The following is a 23,493-nucleotide window of genomic DNA, read 5'->3' on the forward strand; positions in this document are numbered from 1 at the left end:
GACAAAAGCGCTAAAGGGACGATCGCTCAATTTTGTACTAACATTTACAAAAGCCGGTCCTGGTCGCATGGCTAACGTCTGCTACACTACGAGCAAGATACTACCCACCCCAACGGGGGATCCTTCTATCCGGCTGTCCTCTAACGCTTATTTTATCGCCATTTCACTTTAACAACGTTTGTGTGTACTTTTACAATTTTTATCCTCTTCCCAGTCTGCTGTAGGTGGCTTTTTCAGTGTCGAGAGTTCTCCAACAAAATACCGACCATCAAAACCGTCCTTCCTTCCTTCCACCAGGGACCACAGGACGACTACGGTGGCTTGAAGAAGCCATGGCTAAATTCGCTTACATCGTTTGCAAACATTTGCCTTTCGCCCCATATCGATCCCGGTCGAAGGCGGTACACAACGGCTTGGGTGCACTTTTCAGTTGCATTACTTCCTAACTGACTGGTGAAAAGAATCGCCCCGGGGATGTAATAAAAAAACGAGCGGCGGTATGTGTATGGCCACTGCTGTCTTCTGAAGCGAAGGCGAACGACGATGAAGAGCACCAGACGGCCAGTTTTCTTCTACGGGCAAAAACTTGTTCTGCATTCTTTATGCTGATTAAATATCACTCACGCACCGGAAAGGGTCCAAGGAAACCTGTGGGGCCAACCACAGCACGAGGTGCAATGGTAAATGGGGAACTAAACGAACACCCCACCCCGTGTGCGCTGCATGAATGTCCGTCCACCAGGCTCACCATTCAATCCACCCCTAATGACTTTTAGCAGTGTGCAATGAAGTGCTGCTGGATGGGTTGAGGTGGTTCGATCAATCTTCTGGAATGTGTTATAATTAATACAAATCAAATGAAGATAACAACGCACTGAATTCTTTAGAAATGTGCTCCACTCCGCGGCTATTCATCTGTTTTGCGGTAACACGCCTCCAGAAGACGCGGTATAATAAGACGCGGCTTCAACACTGGGGCAAAAGAGGAGCTGAGCAACAACATAAAAGAGTGCAGGCTCAGCACATAATTGAGCAAAGTTCCTACCGCGCTTGCCACCCATTCACCGGTGCCATCAAGATACGGTGCCAAGATGATAAATTGAGCAAACGATACCACGATTCGACGACCACTCGGAAACGGTTCACAAGAGAAGGCTCGCAGCAACGCTAATAAAATAATCATAACCAACCTGGTAGTTTAACCTTGTGCAGTCGCGTTCTGTTCACAAAAGCACCTTGAATCTGTGGCCTCCGCATCAAGTCAGCCGAAAGCATCCTTTTCATCGGTTGCACCTATAAAGGAGTCTTCACCAAGACCTGCCCGTCTTGTCGCGTACGCATTCAATCATATTGGCCCTCGGGTGGCACGTAAGGACGATAAAATGATGATATTTTATTTTTAATGCACCCTTGAAATGCATGCACACATGGACAGACAGACGGAGAGACAGACGGAGAGACACTGTCCTTTCGTTCTGTGTGCGCCCTCTGTCTGATTGACACGGAGACGCTCTCGGTGCACGGTGCCGAATGTGAAAGACACCGTTTTTTTCTTCTTCAAGTATCAGGCCAAGAAAATCAGCGAGAAGCAAACGAAAAGGGTGGACGCGGTTTTTCTTGTTTTCCTTTTTCCACTGCTCATTGTGATCACCCGTCATTGTTTGGAGGGCCTCCTTCTCTTTTCGCGGCAAACCGATGCAAACGAACGGAGCCGAGTGGCTGCTTAAAGTCAAAATCGTTACCAATGACAGGCTCCACCGCCATCCCGTCCATCCCACGGGTTGTTCTTGTGTGCCCGGGTTCGATCGCAATTTTTGTGTGTTTCATGGAGCCTTGAAGTGATCGCGGGTAGTTGAAGGGTAAGTACACACGATCGGGCCTTCTTTCTTATTGCGTACGGCGTCGTACTGCCGTTGTACACCTTTCTTCCAGCCAGCCACCCGCTTTTAAAGGGGAGATCGGGCCGTTTGCTCGGCATTCTTTTCTTTTAACCCTTACAGTGAGCGCGTATTGATCAGTGGTTTATTTATTTTTTATTTATTTACTCTTAATGTGAGGATTAAACGATCGAAGGTGTTTAATATCGTGTTTGAAATTTGTACTAATATTGACAGTAACATATCTGCTGAACAAACGAAGCGAAGTTCCAGTTCTATAGTGTCAACTCCTGAGACGAAGTATTCAGAACGACTTCTAGGGATTATGGCGATCTGGTGGCCTAGCTGGCGGGATCGTATATAGAAGCCAAGGAAGCCAGAAATGGCTGGCTGTAGTGATCATGAAGAAAGAATAAATGTGAGCGTAGGGACTATAAAGGACCTGCTCCAATGACAAGCTCTATGATCAGTATGATGATGTCACTATTTGGCTGGTCATGTCATGAGAATGACACCGGACGACCACGGGCAGAGGAAACGTGATAGGCCTTTATCTAGACGGAGTATTGGCATCGATGCAGTGAGGAAATCTACCGAATCGCGAATTTATGCAGCCAGGTCTAGACCAACTTGGACATTTTCCAATAAATACAAAAAGTATTCCTCCAAGAAAATTATTAACAACAATGGCCGAAAATTAATGCTTTTGAACAAGCACTAACCATGTTTTCCAAGACAACACACAACTTGTGATAAATGAAGGGTTAACTGATCGGGGATGAATAAAGATACCTATAACTTAAGTCCTGAAGGGCAAAGTTCCATTCTTCTGCTCCTTTTCCATCTCCTCCCTCCCTTCAAGAAACGACCTCTTCATGCTCTTACCGTTTTCCTTCCCACTTCTGCCTGCTCCAAACCTCCATGGAATGTCAAATGGTGCAAAAACGAGTTTTCCTTCTAGTACACACAAACAGCATACCGTACTCGACTCGACTGGTATGATCGATCGCGAACTCTTCACAAAGAAAAGCACACGCTCTTGCCACAAATGAAACCGAACCCGAGCCCTTTAGAATGGGCAGGTTTTGCTCAACACAAAAGCGAGTTGGGTGCATTTCGGTTCGGTTTCTTCGGGTGATGGAAAACATCGTTAGCGTTGGACGAGCGAAGGAAAGCAGAAATTGTGGTGCGAATAATGCCACCACCAACCGCATCACCGTACATCGACATGTTGAAAGGTAAGCACATATTTATTCTGCTTAATCGTTGGTGTTAAGCTTCGGGTGTGGGGTGTTGAGTTGAGCAGGGAGATGCGTTTCCTGCATGCAGAATGTTTTTCCGGTGACATTAGAACGTGTTTTGAGGTTTCAAATTGATTTCCTTGCAACAATATCTTTCTCTCTTCATTATACCCATCGAAGTACAACATAAATTATACGTTTATCGTTAAAATGTCCCACTTCCTGAACACTTTTTTGGGCTCCTGTTACTATCAATTCTTGTCCTTTTTTTGAATTTTGCTGCCCACTGCTGCCATTCTGCGGTTTCGTCAAGGTTGGCTTGGCGCAAGAAACTTAATGTGCATGTTTCTCCATCCAACCTTTCAAGAGGTCACCCCGTTTAATGATGGGGTTACATTTCCTTCGATGCCGGGTCGCCGGGTAATCTCGATAAGCGCACAGCAAAAACATTGAGCGAAAAATATGCACACCAACCACGCAGGCACTGCAGGTTGAAATTGATGCGAGTGTTAAGAATAAGAAGAGCGAAAACAAAAAAAAACAACAACCAGGGTGTATATATTTAACATCACACGTAAGGCAGTAATTACGGGTGAGGATTGGGCTGCAGCTCTCTAAATGATCGGCAATCATCAAAAGCATCATCAACGGGCCACAGCCACTAGGCAAAAATGTCATGCATAACTGCTTTTTTTATGTTTTGTTTCGTGCATTTCCGCTCCGTGTAGGAAGCTTTCCTTTTATTACCGCACTTCCCCAAATTGCGTTCCATTTTTTTGTAATTAATAACTCAACTCACATTAAATGTAGTTGGTCGTGGCGTGTGAGGCTCGGGGTTCGATGGCGGATGAGGTGAGCAGCCCTGCTTAAAACAAACATTATGCACTTGCACACGCTACTGCGTGCGAATATGTTGCAGTGGAAAATATTCTTGTTCCCCTAGCTTGCCTCCCTGCCCCCGCTGCCGACGTCCCTTTGTCCCTCCTCATTATGCAGGTAACAGTTACAATGAGGCAAGGAAAGTGTAACACTGAAACGTGCACGCAAAAGAACGCAAGGTGCATAATGGGATGCATAATAATAAAGCAACGAAACCTCCTCCTCCCTTAGTAGTGAAACGAAAAAAGAACAAGCAAAAACACGTGAAAGGTTACCCAAACAAACGTCACAAACAGCAAAAGGGCTGTCAACAAACAGGGGCAACCCAAGGGGCAGTGACAAACAGACAGCTCAAACACGGTGTGAGGAAAAGTTTGTACCTTTTTTTTATGCATTTTTGCACCCCATTTGCATCACGATGTGGTGTACCATTTGACGCCCCATTCAACCTCCCCACCTTTTACATAATCTATCCATCGAAAGAGAGAGAGCCTCTGACGGGTAAATAATATGCAAGTACACGCATGGTTACGGGGGAAAAAAATGGTTCTCCCTGGTGACAATGTTCTTCAGCAAACACAATCAATAGTAGTAGCCAACGATGATAGATAGTTTAATGTAATTTTGCTTGTAAAAGGGCTGCAATTATTTATTTCCCCAAAAATTCAAATTGCATTACCATTGCACATTCGATTTGATGGATGGAGCGGGCTGCAGTTGATGATGCAGTCTCTGCCTTTTTTTTGTGCCTGGGCGATAATTTAAGTTCGCGCCCCTGGAACATAATTTATTCGCGTGGACAGGTCACCATCAAACACACACACACGATAAATACGATAAATTATTGATAATGATTATTTTCCTTGACAGCATAAAGCTCCTAACGATTTGGTGCGTGTGTGTGTTTGTATGTTTGTCACACATTAAAAGGCTCACATAATACAGAGTGCGAGGGTTCGTAATGAAGTTTTAATTATTCCGGAGACAATAAATGTTGGCAACTCAACACTGCCGTCAAAATGACCGCGATGATGATGGGTAGGCAAAATTATGCACATTTTCAATTTCATATCTAGCCAATGCCGATGACAGGCTGTCGTCTGTTTGTGGTATTTTCTTGAAACAAAAAAAAAAGTTCCTTCCTACCCTGGACATCACACATACCACACAATGGCGAATGGAACGCGAAAGGTAAAATTGGATAAATAAATCCAGCGACCGCAAACACCTCAACCGGTAGTATGCTAATAATTGCATACTAATTAGCATTCAATTTTCCACCGATTCACACAAACACGAGCAATTTCATGTTGGAGGTGAAGAAGAGCAGAGCAAAAAAAAAGCAAGACGACAATCGTATGCAAATATAAACGCACACCTCCTCTTGGGTTTGGGCGGAGATAAGGCCTGGGGGTGGGGCCTGGTTGGCGCGCGGGTTCATTATTCATTTCAGTTTCAGTGTATGTGCTAGAATGGCCACTAAACGCTTCGGCGTGGGATGAATGTAAAATTACAGAAGGAAGCTATTATGATGCATGCAAACTCGGCTCGCCGGTGTGTGATGAGAACAAGATGTTTCTTTTAAAAGAATTGCTAGTCTGCGAACATAAATTAAAAACCAAAATGGAATTATAAGGAAAGGAATGTAAACAAACAAAGATCGTAATAAAGGAAAAGAAGGCACGAAAGAGAAGCGAATTCTGTTTGAGAATCGCAGTTCAGCTTTGGCTGCTGCTTTTGATCTTCGTTCTAAGTGTACCACATTGAGCTTGACGAATAATAGTAATGGTTAATGCATGGCACTACAAGCACGTCCGCCCGGGGTTCAAATCACAACTAGATCTAGCAGGAATTCGTGTTTTTTATGTAAGTATATGCTTTTCCTAATACAGAGTATCCAAGCAAAATTGTTCTTTATAAAGAAATAAAACCTTCTAAAAATTTATAACTACATCAATCAAGTCTTTGACTCTTGTGACTAGCGAAAGCGAGCTGGGATAGTTCTTTGCGCAAGCACGACAAACATTCTGCACATTCCGACGCGCGCGCGCGCACCGCAACATACGGCAAAGAATGACGAGAGAACTTCATAACGCCATCATCATCACCCCCTAACCACACTACTCCTAACTCGTCTCTTTAGCTTGGACCTTGGACGGAATTTCCTTGGCTTCTTCTGGGAAAGCGCCATCTTTCTTTTCTTGCTGCAATCTTTCAAGCACAGCAAAAACACACGCACTAATTCCAATCGCAAGCGGGAAGTGCTCGTAGAAGAGATGAGCAAATGCATGGCAAGGTAGTAAACGTGCCGTTTAGTTGGGATTTAAGCCAAAGTGTAAAACTGTACACACACACACACACACACACTCCATTTACATACACATTTCCGCGTGCTCTGGAACAACACAAAAAAGATGGCTTCAAGAAACGCAACTCACACGAGCGCAAGATGCAGGAAGCGACGGCATCACCGTATCGGCAGCCTGTATCGTTCGTGGTGCAGAGCGATCATGTGCCTTCCCATCGCCATCGACATTCATTCTTGGGGCCGCAAGACCATTACAAGACCGGTTCCTGCTTCCCTTCGAAACCCCTTACCATTACCCGGCCACGGTTCGCATTTTATTCGAGCGACATTCGACATTTGCTGTCCCTTCTTGCACTGTGCGCTGCTGCTTGCTGCTCCTTTCTTCTTCTTCTTCAGTAGTAGCAGTTCCCGAAGAATGGCCCCTCGAAAGGTGTGCATAAAATAAGAAAGGAAAATACTGAACAAACTGTTTTCACAAAGCTGCACGAGTTGATTGGATAATGATTCTGTTACGTTCTTCCCGCGGTCTGGTCCGTCTGCCTGCCTGACTCTGGTCCGGATCTCTTGTGCCCCGGTCGGTCGGTTAAGGCGTTTTTAACCTGTTCCGATGCCGTTCCAAGGTTTCGAAAGGCACGGAGAGAAAGGGTTACGCAATGTAGGTTTTGTTTTTTGGACTGTGCGTGTGTGAATGTGACAGATGAGCCGGTTGGACGCTTAACTTTCGGTTCGAATTTCGCCGTTAACGGTTTTTTTTTCGCTCAACGCATCAGCATCAGCATTACCCGCTTCTCATCTGCTCTACTACTATACGTGAGCATGAAGAATGGGTTTTTGTGTCCACAGCCAGGCTCAACAACGATGAGTCGACAGCGAGCATTCGTCGTGCAAGGTAAAATAAAAGCAGAGCACACCGATATTGTTTTACGCTCCACAATTAAGGCAGCTGTCAATAAGGGATTTAATTAATCCTGCTCACCGGTTGTTGGTGGCGGCGAACATGAAATGACATAAACTGATTAATGTGAATCCATGAAACATGTTGGAGAATTCCGGCTCCGTATTTTTTTCCCATCCCCAGGCATGCGTGCATGTGCAGCGACCGGGCATGAGAAATTTGTTTTAATTTTAGAATTGATTTTACGTCAATCGCGCTGTCCATCACTGCATTGATTGCATCGAGAAGCGGCGTGGCGTATATTATATAAAGCATGGCAGAGGTAAAGTGCATCCAATTCAATCATCAGCATTATACACGATCACAACTACACCCACAGTAAATTCTCCTTCCGAAACGTAATAAAAAACGGTTTATTTGATTATCCCTTCGATGCAGTCTTCCATCGTCCAGAGTCCGGCTTTATCCGGTTGATAATGAGATTAAGCAAGCTTTTACCCACCACAACAACCGATCGGCGGTTATTATCGTGGTGGGTGAGGTTGTAAAACGTTATTATGATTTCTTGCGTCAGTACGCGCAATTGGCCTGAACTCTAAACTATACGACTCGACTCGGGCATCGATCGGCCGAAGTGCATGTCTTATTTTTCATCCCGCTTTTAATGGCGCATAATGGCATCGCCGTCGTAGTCACTCACAGTCGCCATACTTTTTTTTACGCTCCCTCTCTCTCTCTCTCTGCTGCTGCTTCGATGCATTTCTGATCGCTCCCGAAAACAAGTTTTTTATTCACTGGGTGGTGTCGTGGCTCGTCGAAGATGGGGAGCGGGAGGTTTTGGTGCGTGCCGCGTTCCTTCCTTCCTTCTGCTGCTGCTGGTTGGCCGGTGGAATGTGATGGAGAGGGCAGTGCGGTTATGGGCCAGGCCACACACAAACCCACGACAGCACCACGTGAGGTAGCATAATTGCAGGATTTATTTCCATCGTCCCATTGCGCTCCATTTGTGCAAGAGCGAGCCGATTTGGCGGGAAAATCGGCACTGAGTGCAACGCACACAAGGGGGAAAACGGTTTGATATACTTTTTTTTCAATTGTCGGATAGCTACACGGAAGGTCCTAAAAGTTGGAACCAACAAATTCAAAAAAGGTCTGGCTGTGGCTCTGGCAGGACATCAAACAGTGTCGCATCGTTGACATGCATGTAGTTTGGATATTTTAATGAAAAATTAGTCCGCTTATTAAAATAAAGCAATTTCGAGGATGTAAGAAATAGCAAAAAGAAATAGTTGTTGGAAGTTCGGTTGCCGAGGCTATAACGGCACCGGTCTTCGACAGCCTCGCCGTACGCAGGGCTGACTACCTTGCTATGGCAGGCAGGCCGAGACTCTTCGAGGTTGTAGTGCCAAGGAAGAAAAAGTAGTTGTGCATCTTGGTTAAGATATCCTGAAGCAAATCACCTCAGGAGAACTTCGGTGATACAAGACGCAGGACATACCATCCAGCTACGGGTCCAGATACTTTGTCCAGGAAACCAATAATGATAGGCCAAGACCTCTAGAGGTTGTAGATCAGCTCAGGAATAAGTTGACAATCCACAGCAAGAACTGGACATGCTTGAACTTTCTCGATAACATTCAAGATGATCAGGACATTTTATAAGCCAATAATGGCTAGCCAAGGCCGCTAAAGGTTGTAGAGCCAAAGAAGATGAAGCTGAGCACCTGAAGACGACAAGTCACAGTCTCGATATCGTACAAGATGAACAGGACATTTTACAAACCAAATATGGCTAGCTAAGGCCGCTAGAGATTGTAGAGCCTAAGCTGATGAACCTCAGGACTAAGTCGACAAGCCACAACTTAGTCCTGAGTCACTCAAGATAAACTGGAAAATTTTACAAGGAGAGTTGGACTATTTTTGGAACAATTCAATACAGCAATCTTATCAATGACAAGAATGAAAAATCGAGGTCCAATTCGACTGGTCCAGTGTCTACTGCATCTTGAGCATAGTCTAGCAATAATAGGCTGGATAATCCTTTTGGAGAATTATGTCCTCTGCTTTCAATATAGCTCTTTTTATCATAAATACTGAACTATTGCAAGAATCAAGTAAAGTACGCGAAGCGATATTTTTACCAAATTTATACCTTTTATTGCTCTGTTGCTCCAATGCAAAAATTCCAAAAATTGCACTCGCTGCAATGAATGCTTCGTTTCCCACCACAATTGCAAATACGACCCATCCGCGGGTTGAAAGACCAAAGATTAATTGATGATAATTTTTACAACCCGAAATAACATCTCTCCAGCACACGGCAGACGGAAAATGAAATGGTATGTTAATGTCGCGATCCAGCCTGCCATAATCGTTCTCCAAAAAAGGAAATTCGAAAGCCACCACCAGCCCAAAAAGACATTCGCGAAGACACACCGAGGGGCTTTGGACGGTATTCGTCTATCGGACCCTGCGTTGCCGATGCGCAATCCTACCAAGGGGCAAGAGAACTCAAGGGTTGGAATCGTTTGAAAGACACCAAACAAAAAATGCGGACGATAAAACGTATCCCACATGCAACTCACGCGGGTCCGGCCGGTGCGTGAAAGATGGCGAAAACTTTTCGATTGCCCGAAAAGGAAATCAACCAACCAAGAGTTTGAACATGCATCAAACGGGTTGGGTGTGTGTGTTTTTTTTATCTTTCACGTTTCGTTATGTTTTTCGAAATGCAACTCCGATAAACGCATGGGCAGCAACGAAGAGGAAAAAAAAACCCCGAGCCTACATCATTCTTTGAAACTTGTTCCATGTTCTGACCGTTTCCTTTACCTTCCCTGTCAATTCTCCCTCAGTACTCAGAGCCCGAAAGAACGCTCGGTACGGAATCGTAGCGGCAGGAGATGATTGGGGAGAAAGTCAGGGACGGCATCGGAGAACCACACCTGCAAAGAGGATGCACTCAACGGCAACGCTTGACACGCATGCATGCAGCACCACCGACGACGACACCATGCATTTTGGCAGGCAAATAAATAAAACTAAATTGCACCAAAACGATCCGCTGAGCTGGGGCGGGAGAGGCTCGTCGTTTAAGTGCGGTTTCGGGCATTAGCCCAGCGATGACGCGACTTTTGACAATTTATGTTAAGCACAGTGCACCACCATCGTCCTCCTGTCCGTCTTTTATTTTTATTGGACGCGATTTTTGCGTTTCATAACTGCCATTCTTATCGATTTCGAATTCCTCGCTCGAGCAGGGCTTGGGTCGATGACAACTTGTTTCACCGAGCCGGGTGGCAAAAATGGAGAATATTAAGAGTACTATACACACGCACAATCCATTTTGTCACATTCACACAACAACAAAAAAAAACCCCTTAACCCGTTTGTGGTTGAATTTTTTTTTCATCGTTCCTGGCCATAAAAATTAACTCTTATCCTGTGAGAAGAAAAACAACCAAAAACCTCGCATCCCAGAATCGCATCCCTTCAACAATCCCATACACGGGGACCAGAATGCATAATAATCGCTATAATCAAGCGCTCATTGCACAACAAACCGAAACCCGGGCCCGGTTTTATTATTGCTGCTCACTGCACCAAAACAGCGAGAAAACATTATTCCGGTTTAATAGTTTGCTTTTCAGCAAAACGGGCAAAAATAATCACGCAACCTCAACGCTCCGTGTCGCTCCTCGTCTCCTTGGGACGGTGTTCGTATGTGTGTGCGTGTGTTTGGATACGCGGGAGATACAACTCCGGCAAGTCCCGGGGAGTTGTACGCCCTTCGACATGGGCGTAATATGCACCCACAGGAGGGCAAGGCACACGGCAACGGCAGCGATGCATGATGCAATTGCTGTAAGGAATGGGTGGCGCGAAAGTTGAAGCTTCCGATGCACACTGGGACAGGCGAGTGAATATGGTTGGCCAAAAAAAAAAATCATTAACTTCAATGAAAATTGTTGAGGATTATCTGTGGCTTCTAGATCACATCTTTGAGTTATCAATGTCGATTGTTGAGTGTTGTCGATGACTTGTGCCATTTTTACTAATTTTCATACAAATCCTGCCATAGAGCAAGATAGTCTTGATAACTTAAAATCTCGACCTGGATGCTACACAACATACTCTGTATAGGGATATCTTTCTTGTCACTTGCTTGCTCGAATATCATAATTATCCCAGTCTAATTTGGGTAACATGAAGTCAAGGGAAGCCAGAAAGGCCTGGTTGAGCCTTTTAGAGGTTGTAGTGTAAAAAAAAAAAGAAGAAGATAACTATGCCTCGTGGACTTGGCCAAATGCAACAATCGTCGATATCGCTGACGGTCCAGCGCCATCGCCTGCTAATCTAATGTTCTTGGAGGACGTATCAACACCATCACTCCATCTTAAATTGGGTTAGTATCTGGCCATGTAGAGGGTCTTAAAAATAATTTACTGAGATGGGCTGGATCGTACGGTGCCATTCTCATGACATGATCATCGGACTTGAGCCAGGCGAGTCTCAGGAATAATCATTTGAAGAATTTTACAGTACTTTTTCACCAAGTAAATAAGTTCCAAAAGAGTTTTTTCTAGTAATGGATAATTCCCTTATATTCTCTGAGAAATACTGTTCTTCACTTGAATTTCTATTATCCCACCGTGCGCCGAGATCTCTGGCAGTTCTTTACCTTTGGGCGCCCGGGTTACAACAATGTGTTCTGTTTCGGTGTTGGTTTTTCCTGCATTTTTCCCTGCACTGCACGCATCTCGAGCCGGTAGGAAGCACACATTCTCACGCAAAACGCACATTGGCATCGAGGAAACGAGGGAGTTTATTTTTGCAAAAATATCATCCGAAAAATCATTTCCCGCCTTCCCATCAACGTGTGGCTGAGCTGGCTGAGTGGACTCCCAAGCCGAGAGGAAAAGAAGAGGATGGAAGGAAGGTGGAAGAACCGGCTTCCCAGGGTCGGGATAAAATGGAGAATGGAACCTCCTCGCGTTGCATAAGCGGCAGAGAGGAAGGAACGGAAACCGGGAGAAAGGCGTGCACACCCACGGTGGAGCAGGGAAAATGTGCTATTCGAGACGACGTTATGTGAGTGAACGAGCAAAAATGTGCGCGAAAGCGTTGGAAGGCGCGAAATCGAAACACACAATGAAGCTGTGAAAGAATATTATCGTGCTGCGCTTCTTGGCTGTGGTGAGACACTCCACACAAACCGGATATTCGCGAGGAAACTGCAACGGATGCATCAGTCGGGAAGAACAACACACAGACACACATCCAGAAGGGACTAAGGGATGGATAAATTAAGCGTTCAATTGCATGCACACACACGTTTGCGCCTCTGGTTGGCTGGTGGAAAGGCCAAGAGAGGATGACTCCGGGGAGCCCTTGTAACACACACACACACAAGGTGTTATTTTACCGTCCCTAATGAGTTGGACGCCATTGTGCCGAAGCGTGACGATCGATGCAACCACAGAGAGAGTGCCACCGTGCGTTTATGATGTGCGTTCCCTCCAAAAGCCACATTCAACAAATGGCGAACGGGGAAAGGAAACTGGGATGCCGTTTTGTAATTGGGCATGCACGACTTCCAATTCGATCGATCATATTACAAAGATACCGGGGGAGACAACTGTGACACACCACTGGTTTTCTGCATCAATTCTACTACAAAATGAAACTGAAAACTCGATATGGAAAAATTAAATTTATCACATTACGATAAAAACACGTTGTGATGTTAATTAAAGTACACAGAAATCCCTTTTTAAAAGGATTATTGCATATCCGGATGGTAGCCACACAATAATATTCACCACATTATTTGCTTAATCACTTTCCGGTTAGACATTCTGTCTCTCTCTCTGTTTGATCTGATGATGATACATACTGTGCTGAACACCAAACCTGTGCCGAATCCCATCAATTCAACCCCTCGTGCGCCGTTGTCCCGAGGTCTACATCCGCAAATAAAACCCATCGAAGGGCTTTACATTCCGTAGCACACATTAATATTAATCCAACCAAACAACGCCACAATCCAAAAATTATAAAATATGAACGATGACTCTGACCTCACCAAATCAACTACCTATCAGGCGTATAAAATTATGGTCATTCACTCCAAGCGAGAGAGAGAGAGAGGGTGCAAATGCAAAACTTTGACTACAGCCGTGATATGACCGATGGGGACCAGTATGAAATCAGTTTATTAGTGGAAATTATTCACATCTAGCAAACAGTTTGCAAACACATCAGGTGAACCGTAGGAAAATGGAAAGTCACATCAGGCTGATGACTGATACGCCCCCCACATCAATCCTGCCCGATTCTCGGAACTCTATTCAAAACACTGCGGTTGCGGTTAGGATTTGATGGCGCGTGCGTTAAGTAAGTGCGGCGTTATGTCCACGTGCCGGCACCAAATGGGACGTAAAAGGATTTGGTTAGCCAGATGGATGGATCCATTTCCTTTCCAGGATACCGAGCAGCAGCAGCAGAGAGTTGAGCGAGTCTGTTGTTGTGTCCACACAGGAAAGAGCACCGTATCGAAAGTATCAAAATTGAAATATTGATTTATTTAAACGTGACCTGCGGAAACGCATTTAATACCCTTTTTCACCGAGTGATGTGCGTGTGTGCGTACGCCGGTCAGCATTTGCTTTTTATTCTATGGAAATAAACCGTATCGTTATAAAAGGGGGGTGGTTTGGTTTGGGGTGGAGACGGCGGGAAAAAGGCCGACGGAAGGAAAATGCATTTCCTCATCAATTCAACAATCCGGTGCAAATCAATTTTCCACACAAAAACCACACCGCCACTGCCGGGCGCCGATGGCGACTGTTTCACGGGTGAGCAGACAAAAAGGTGAGCGACAGTGACCGACAAGTTAAGGGTGAATAAATGTTCCCTTTTTCTGTGCCATTACACACATTGTTAAAACAGTTTACTGTTATCAAATAATGTGTTAAAGGAACTGGTTTTAGGATAGAGTAAATAAATATGAATTCTTACAACAAAAACCTACAAAAACGTTATTTTGCTTGTGGTGGGACCAGAAAAATATTATCTACTATGAGCCATCAACTAATTTTTTTTTTTTAGTTTTTTTATTAGAAAAGGCGATAGAAAGGATATCAGATATCTTAAGTGGATTTTTTTAATGATTCTCTGTGAAAAACAACATGGAAACTCATCTTAACTCAAATAACCATCAGAGTTTTCTTTTGATAAGACAAACCCTGGCCCATTTATGGAAACGGCGCTAGATGTTACAGCGATTCAATGTTCTGATAATGTTAAAGGCATATTTATGGAAACTGCAACAAATGGCATTTTAATCGATACTAATAATGTTGGCTTATTAATTGAGATTCCCCCTTCTTCAAATCCTAAGTTCCCCTTTATACAGCACTGAAATTGATAGCTATTAGCTAACAGATACGCGTATCAGTTGACAGTAAATAAACTTGTAAATTGTCAGCAAACAAATTAAATCCTCTCACACACCCATTAAGCCTATAACTAGGCTGATAAACAGCTATTGAAAGCAAATAATGATGAGAGGTTGTTTTTTTTTTGACACACACTGTCGGCACAACCCTATCTGCACACAATCAGTTTAATAGAGCTGATTGATAAAAATGGATCGGAAAAGTTAGTAATTTGAATTTGATTTCACTTAATGTACTTCCCCCTCGCCCACCGCTACAATCCTTTTTCACCTCTTGTTCCCTCCTTCAAGCTTGATGTATTGTCCTGCGATCAATTTATAGCTCGAATTGAGATTTTCAAGGATAATATAATTCCTTTCAATCGAAGCATCGTAGCAAATAGGAGGTAAAAGGTTTTTCTTTTCAATTCTGTTTACCGAGTTTCATTTCCCACAAAGCAAGCATATAAATTACGGCCTCTTGTTTGCTTTTTGTCCACGGCCACGGCAACTGCCGGGCGCGCGGAAACAGAGTTTAACATTATTAGTTACGATTGTCAACGATTGTTCAGCTTCTTTTATTGTTGTCCGCAAACGAATCCAAACGGATTGATGGTAATAAAAATCAAACAGGAAATCCATTAAACCTTTTCCAAGTTCGCCTCCCCCTTCATCCAAAGCGTGGTGTTGGCTGTCTAATTCGATATATTTAAGGAAATTCGCAACGGTTCGCCACTAACCGGAAGATGCCACCAGGCGGAATGTGATAGAGGCCGACCAATGAAAAAGGAAGTCGGATCGAAGCACCTCCGACCGAAATTCGAATCCGCCACACATCACACACGGGAGAACGGGCTACCTCCGACACGTGCGCTTCTTTTGATGATGCTGAGGACGTTTTATGGACCCCGGCGTGCGTGTGTGTGTGCCTTGTTGCGTCATTTAATAAGAGGGTTACTCGCTGTTGTAGAAGGCCTCCACAGAACGCGCCGGAAAAGAACATTTACATATCGTTTCGATTTGGGGTTTTGCTTTCTTATCCGCTTTTTTATGTGCCCTCCAACTCCTTAAACCGGGCAAAAAAAGGTATAAAAGGATACAGAGAAAGAATGCTCCGTTTTGTGCGAGATGAATAGCAAAGTCAAACAGCTACAGCAAAACAACCAGATAGCAGATAAATACCCGTGCAGTGAATCATGACCAAAGGGCAAATCTACCATACACACCATGTCGCACCGTGTCCGGAAGATTCCGGATGTTGAATATTTTCAACGCAGAGTCGAAAAACTCTTTTGTGCATTAGAAGCGCACCAACAGGGAAAATAGAAGCAAAGACAGAGATAGAGTGAGAGTGAGTACTGGGAGATGGAACTGCAATTATTTAACGTAAACGGAACGGAGGAAAACAACACCGGAAGTTCGGCTTTTTTGTTACCGATTTCATGGACAGAAACTTTTCCCAGGTCTGGACGAATTTTCTTCAACCCACCCTTCCCAAAAAAAAAGCTGGGAATTTCCCGGTGATGCTATGCTAAGGGTTGGCTGGAGATAAATTCTATTCCCAATTCTTCTTTCTGAACGTTTCATCCCATTCGAAAGACACTAATAGACACATAAGCGCACATACCAAAAACCTGAATGGGAAAACTTTTCCTAACAACCATGTGCTTGTGTGTTTGTTTTTTACATTATCAGATTGTTCGTCCGGCCAGCACCACTGCCGCAGAACTTCATTCAAAAAGGTTGGTTGAAATGTATTTTTCGGTTTAAATAAATATCGAGGGTAAAACGAAACAAGCTGCGGTAAAATAGTGGAAAACGGATAACAAAAGGAAAGTTTTCCGTTTTCATAGTCCTTGTGTAAATTTGTGTTATTATATTATTTTATGAGATGATGTCAATTGAATAAAAAAATGCTGTAAATTTGTCACAAATTATGTTAGCCGTGTGGCTAAATTTCTAAACCTTCAATTAATTCAATCTAAAGCAAACACAGCCTACTGTTGCCATATCTCGAAACGCACATTGTTTTAAACATGTAGACAGTTGTTTTATGATCTGAAAAACCCTGTAAATACAATCGATTTAGATTTTTATCGCTAATTTCGGCCGAAGCCGTGGTCGTGCCGTTTAACGGTCGCACTCAAATATGCGTTTATGGTGCGCAGAGGATATTTAATATTTTTTCACACCAAACACACCAAAAAATCGATTAGAAATTTGAGCGAAGCCCCATAAACACGTCAAACACTCATTATGGAAATCAATAAAAGCTACTACCACAAAACAGAAAGGCGAATCTGATGATATGGAATGATAAATAGCGAAAACGAACGAACGAATGCAAATGAATGCAAGTCAATGTCGATGCAGACGCCAAACGTTACGAATTAATTTGATTAACTTAAAGAGGAGCAAATAGAAAGAGATAAAAAGAAGATGCACGACAATATTATGATTTGTGTCTGCATTTTTTTGTGTACTCAAAATGGGATTTAGATGGAGCTATAAAATTTCATCCGGCATCCATAAGCAAACACATAGCCCCCTTTCTTGGCCGAGCTGTAATGTGAAAGTGCTAAGCGAACGCTGCAATATTAAGTATCGCAGACTACGCGGCGAACAGAAACTGCCACTTAATGACATGTTAATATCATGTCATCGACGATGTTTATCGGTCGTTTGTATGCAGAGCTACGGGGGTCGCCATCCTCCTGCCAAATGGTCGACTAATCGAGCCTAAACAGTCCCCCGGGCGGGAAAGCCGAGCCGAGTCGGGATTGCGATTATGTCACACGATCGCTTATGTATGCAGCAGAATTAACATGAAAAAGAATCTTTATTTCCATTGCTTCGGGGCGCGACTAACTAGCCGGGATTCTTCTTACGCATGTTGGGAAGTCGTCTGATAATCATGAACGATATTTACATACTCCCTCTCTCACTCTCTCTCTCTCTTTTGGTGGAAAGTTCTACCATTAATTCCACTCATTGTTTTTTGGGGGACTCCCCAGTCACATACGCGGGGGGCGATTTTTTTCCCTTCTTTTCCGGAACCGAAACAGCAATGGGCTGGAAAATCGGTGCCAGGAAGCACCGGCTTGTTTGAGGGCTTTGTGGTCAACTGCCTTCCTTTTTTCACTCCATCCTAGTCAGCCTAAACCACACCAGTGCGGTTGTGTGTTGTGGGTGCTTCGGACGCTTAAACACAGTACACAAGTGTCATAGAAAACCTCGATTCGGGGGGATGGTGGTGGTGGTGAAAAATGCTATGAAACGGGATTAGTCTGAGCTGTGGATTCGATGGAGCGCAGGAAGCCGTTTTCCGTATCGTATCGGAAAATCCCGGTGGAGGCATTCCGGATTTAGTGGCCAAACCAGGGTAGATTATCCTGGGGTGTCCTTCTATTGCAGGCTAGTGCGGCTCAGGCCAGAAACTCAGCGCGAATGGACATCATCGTGGACACATACACACACCGCAGACTTTGTGGTTTGTTGAGCAAAACGCATCTGTCTCGTGCATCCGGGACACGTGACGCGTAGTCATACCGGACAGCGGGAAAAATCTTGTTTTATAAAGAGAGCAAAACGGAGCAAAAATTGGAATACGTTACCCCCCTAAGGGACAGAGACAACCTCCCCGGAGGTCAAAATATTGAAACAGAAAAAGAAAGAAACAACCAACACCAATAACCCTTTTCCGATACAATATCACACACAAAATGGAGTGGATGGAAAGCGAAAATAGTTTTTATTCGGTTTCGTACGGGGACATTTAAATAATTTTGCAACACACTGCCAGCCAACAGAGAGAGCGATAAGACAAAAAACTCCCGCTTTCAGAACCGATGCAAAATGATGAAAATATTTTACCAATCAATGGGCGTTGGGGTTTTCCTTTCGCTTTGCTTTTTTTCTTGCCCGAGTTCCACCACTGGTCAAACAGAAAGAACCGAGAATTTTCCACACATTGATCGGTGTGGCTCAAGTGCTTTTTTTCACCCCTCTGTTGGACGGATTTATACGGTTTTCGTTACTGTTGTTTCGTGACCTCTTTCACCCAACCATCCACCACCGTTCGTTCGGTCGGCGCCAGAAAAACGATACCAATAAATCTGTTTATTCTCCCGTCCCCGTTGAACCACCGTTCGAGGTTTGAGGTTATGGTTTCGGGGTTTTTTTTCTGTGTTTAAAAAGCGCATAAAAGAATGAAAGCGAGCGAGCTTCAAACACGAAACTACCCCACGATTAGGGTGGAATGAATGAATGTGACGAGCGTTGAAGAGGTCCCGATTACACCAAATGACGCAATCTTTCTTGTGGTCGTTAGAGCTTCACCTTACAAACTTTTTTGTTCCCTAATTCGACAACATACTTCTCGGGGGAGTGTGTGTGTTTGCTTTGCTGTTCTGTCCTATCGCTCAAGACACTCGACACACGCAAGTACACGAAAGCAGGGACAGAGAATGAGCGAAAGTTCCGCCAAGATCGTTTTTCATCGTCGTTACATAGAGCAGGTCGCCGGCGCGTAATGGGACACAGCTAGATTACGGCTAGGTGGGAAAACAATAGGGAGCAATTTTCACCTGTTTTTTTCTGATCGTCCGTAGCTCGTCCAAACCAACGAACCGCCCCGATAACAAATTGGCTAGTTACAAGAGCACGGCAAGTTACGCGAAGCGGCGAAGGATTATTTTTCGGTCGTACCAAGTCGCTAGTGCCTCTAGTGGTTCGAGAGCCTTACGCCAATCCCCCACGGGGTGTCCGTAACCGAGAGATGTTAGAATAAATTGGACAATAAAGCTCACAGTGTGGGCCAGCCAGCCAACCAGCCAGCCAGCTAACCCCCGGGGTTGCCACAAATGGGAACACGGTGGCGACGGTGGGTTAGCTTGGCACTACGGTAAACAGAAGAATCGTGCTTAATGAAGCATCATCAGCGTTTTTCCGCAGCTGCATTTAGCCTTTATTTTACGATGTTTGGCTTTGGAAAATTAACTTCTGCTGGGGTGCTTTTGTTCTTTTGCCGATGGGGCCGCGCACCAACGGGAGCAAAAGTGCAATGTACGAGAGATGCGCATGAAGTTCTCGCGCGCGCGCGTTTTTTCGTACGACAAGTAGAGTGCCTTGAGTATTAATATTGAATGCTTTTACGTCTACGAGAAGGCACCAAGAGGGATAATCAATGGATAGGGGGGATAGAGAGCGAGCGTATGAAAAGGAGCAAAGTGGTTAAATGCTTAAGTAAGTGAATTGAATGTAAAGTGATGCCCCTCAAGATGATGGTAAGGAGTGTGAACACTTTCAAGTGGATGGAAAAAATAGATAGAAGATCACTTTGAAAGATTATCTGCGTGAAATATGGTATCGGAATTTTGTATTTGTGTCAAAATAGTATAACTTTAGGCGTTTTTAATTCTTAATGATTAATTTGCCTGAAAGTATGCAATCTTCAGAACAAAGCGATTGAGGAGAAACAACTGAAGCTAGAAAATAAAACTATTTTAACTACTTTTTTTAATTTAAATCGAGTTTTACTTAAATATCTGATTTAATTAAAAAAATATTTCATCCATACAAAATATGGAGGATAACAATCAGTCTTAATTCGTCTTTACAGCTGTTACAGTAACAGCTCTACAAGTTAAGTCTTGGAACATAAAAGCCCTCACTACTTAACGCTTCCTTGACAAGAACTTCATAGCAGTGTTCTTAATGAAAAATTATCTCTTTTTTATAATACGACCACCTTAATGAAGCGGTCATTTGGAGTGTGATGCCCAAAAAACTACAAGTAGACCTATTAATTTGCCCACAAGAGCATTCTTCAAACCAAAGCAAAAAGAAAAAAAAAACACACACACAAAACAAAAGCTCATTACATTCAAACAACTCCGTGCAACGATACATTCTACGCTAATTAACTGTCCAACAGTGTGTGTGTGTATGTATGCCCGGTGTCGAAGGCAGACCGACCGACCGCGCTCGCTCGCGCCTAACAACGTCAAGCGCTCCTACGCTTTTCGGTTCCGCCGGGCTAATGGCGCACCACACACTTTACTGCGGACATTTTCTCCTCCCCCCCCGAAACACCGAGGGTTTTGATCTCATGCAACACCGGGTCTTCAGTCCCCTCACCACCGCCTCGTCCCGCGCGGAGTGGTTAAATAATTTGTTAAACAAGCAATTTTGCGCATATTCAACCGCAACACTCAACCGTAGAGTGGTGGACATCCTTCGATGGTTGGGTGGTGTCTCGAGAGGTTTTCGAGTGATGGGGAGCTGGGGGCGAGGGAAATTTGAAAAGCTACCCCCGACGGTGTGAGAGTGTGCGTGTGTGTGTTTCCTTATTAAGCAAAGAGACGTCCAATCGCAACACGGGCGCAATTTACGACGATTTTTGGAGATGAAACAAATATAACGAAACGATATAGGTACATACGATTCATATTCGGTCACTAGCCCTCTTTTGTCTGTGTTGTACAGAAAAGCGACCAGACAGATCGTAACTCCAACCCCAAACCTCCGGTTGGACCGTGTCAGATATATTTGCGTGGGACGCTGTTGCTGGTCGCCAAACTGGAGTAGGGAAATTTACTTTCCGGCAGCTTCGGCACCATAACTTACACGTCCAATAACCTCTCACGACAAAAAAAAAAGAAACGGGTGAACCCTTTCTCATTGATCGTGACGCTGGACCGCTTGCTCTAACCCATAACTCGTTCGCCCTAAATGAAGTATTTTTTCCACCTCTCTGCACGGCTATGCTCGAATGATATCGTTCCAATGTTGTTTTTCGGTTTTACAAGACACCTTCTTTTTTATCGCTTTCCAACGAACCTCTCGTACAAACGTCCCGCAGCAGCCACCTCCATCTGACGTCAACGGGTGGACACACACACACACACACACACACACACACACACACGTCACGGTGACATTTGGATGACCTTTCACTCGGGTGCGTTTCACCACCAACGCTTTTGCATGCTTTTCATGGTAGTTCCCTCCTTCCACATCAAGAATGCATCCATGAAACTAAGTTATTTCATACATAGAGAAAAAAGAAATACAGCTTCCACGAGGAAAAGCAGAAAGGACCAACGTAACCAACCAACGGGATGCTGCTGTGTGGCTGCCATTTTTGTTCGCTCCGGGTTTTGTTGTCGTTATTCTTGCAGCAACTTTTCACTTCACTCTCATGCGAGGGTTAATTGAAGGGCAGCAGTGGCAGTGTGTGTGTGCGAAGGAGCAAAAGATACATAAAATCCGCCAAAACAAAAACTCGATCCGAACACCGACCAGAAGGACACCGACCGCATAAGTGGTGGTGATGCGAAGTACACAGACAGGGAGGGGGACCTGACCGGGGGGAGGACACCAAGAGGATCGTCATATATTTTCCACTCCTTGACAATTTAACTCCCACCCTCCCGTCACCGGGAGCCCTTTTCGGGTCCTCCCATTTCTCATCATTGTCTCGTATTTAGCATGGTCCGATGCATATGACCTCCATCATCATGCTGCTGCTGCTGTGGCGCAACACCGCAACGAGAAGCATGAAAGCATAAAGGATTGCTTCTGCAAATTGATTTTTGCTCCATCGTTCACCTGAACCTTTTGTACGCCCATCATAACGGCGCGAGAGAGAGAGTGAGAGATATAAAGGGAGATGGGGCAGAAAGGAAAGCTGATGAAATAGTATGACTCCCGCGGGAGGATGGTTGTCCACGACACCACGATCGATTATGGAGGAAAATTTTGCTCACAAACGAGACTTTTCTTCTTCCTTCTACTCGATGAGAGGAATTTTAATGACGCAAACTCGATATGCAAACATGGTAGTAGCGTTTTGGGCTAATTTCAGCGCTTCTAAAAAGTACAACCGTTGCTTCTTGAAGGATGAGAACGAAGAAAGTTCGTGGCGAGTAAGGCACGCCACCAGCGAGGCAAGCGTGAGTGGTGTGCACAACATTTATTAAATTGTTTAAGCTTGCCCCAATCGCTCAAACAAGGTGGCGGTGGGCACGAAAGCAGAACCTTCTTCGACCCGTTGCCGCAAGACGATATTGGTGGTGGGTAGCCTTCATCATTTCCCATGGTTCACTAACGAGCTGCTCGAAAGCTACACCACCGTTCGGCACGAGAACCGTACCCAGCTGCTAAGTACTACACCTAGAGTAGCCGTGAGACGATAAAAACCTCGCTCCACGGCCTACCGGAGAATCCTTGGGGACGTAGTACCACGGTCGCCCTTGGCGAGCGAGAGCGCCCTGGACAGCCCAACGACCGGGCGCAGATAAAGATAGTTGGCGAAACTATCCGCGCCGCTCGACAGCAATTGCAACCTTAATGCAGAGAGGCTAAAGAATGGCGAGACGGGAGCATAAATTGAAGCCGGCAGCCGGATCGTACCCGGGTGCTTTGAGGGAAATTACCATGGCAACACTGTGAGCGCAGAGGATCACGCGCTCGGGCAGTGGCAAAGCAACAAGAAAAAGAGCAAGATCAAACGCGAATCAGTGAACGCGCTGTTAAGAAGCCCTTGGAGGACACAACGGAGAGTTAGAGGTGAATATATAAAATAATGCCAAAGAATGAGAAGAAATGGGATAAAAAGCACCTACACACAGGAGAGCGAGAGGCAGCACGGCGAACGGCAGCCCAGTCTGGACCAAACTTCCACTAGGGTTCGGGTGGCGCGGCAACTTCTTTACTTGATTGGCATTTAAAACAAAGAGCACGATAATGTTCGATTAATTTTGCGATCGAGACGGGAGGATGGCGTGGAGCCACACAGGTTTTGTTGTACATGCGGCTAGAGCTAGTAAAACCGGACTACGAGCATCAAGGAC

At 44.7% G+C, this 23,493-nt stretch overlaps 1 protein-coding gene across 2 annotated transcripts in view; it reads right to left on the reverse strand.

Moving 5' to 3' along the window:
* The window catches only part of LOC118505029 (histone-lysine N-methyltransferase trithorax), a 108,234-nt gene that overhangs the window by 17,292 nt on the left and 67,449 nt on the right, over nucleotides 1–23,493 (reverse strand). The window lies entirely within an intron of this gene.

Source organism: Anopheles stephensi, chromosome 2 (assembly GCF_013141755.1).
Source record: "Anopheles stephensi strain Indian chromosome 2, UCI_ANSTEP_V1.0, whole genome shotgun sequence".
In the NCBI taxonomy this organism is placed as follows: Eukaryota; Metazoa; Arthropoda; class Insecta; order Diptera; family Culicidae; genus Anopheles; species Anopheles stephensi.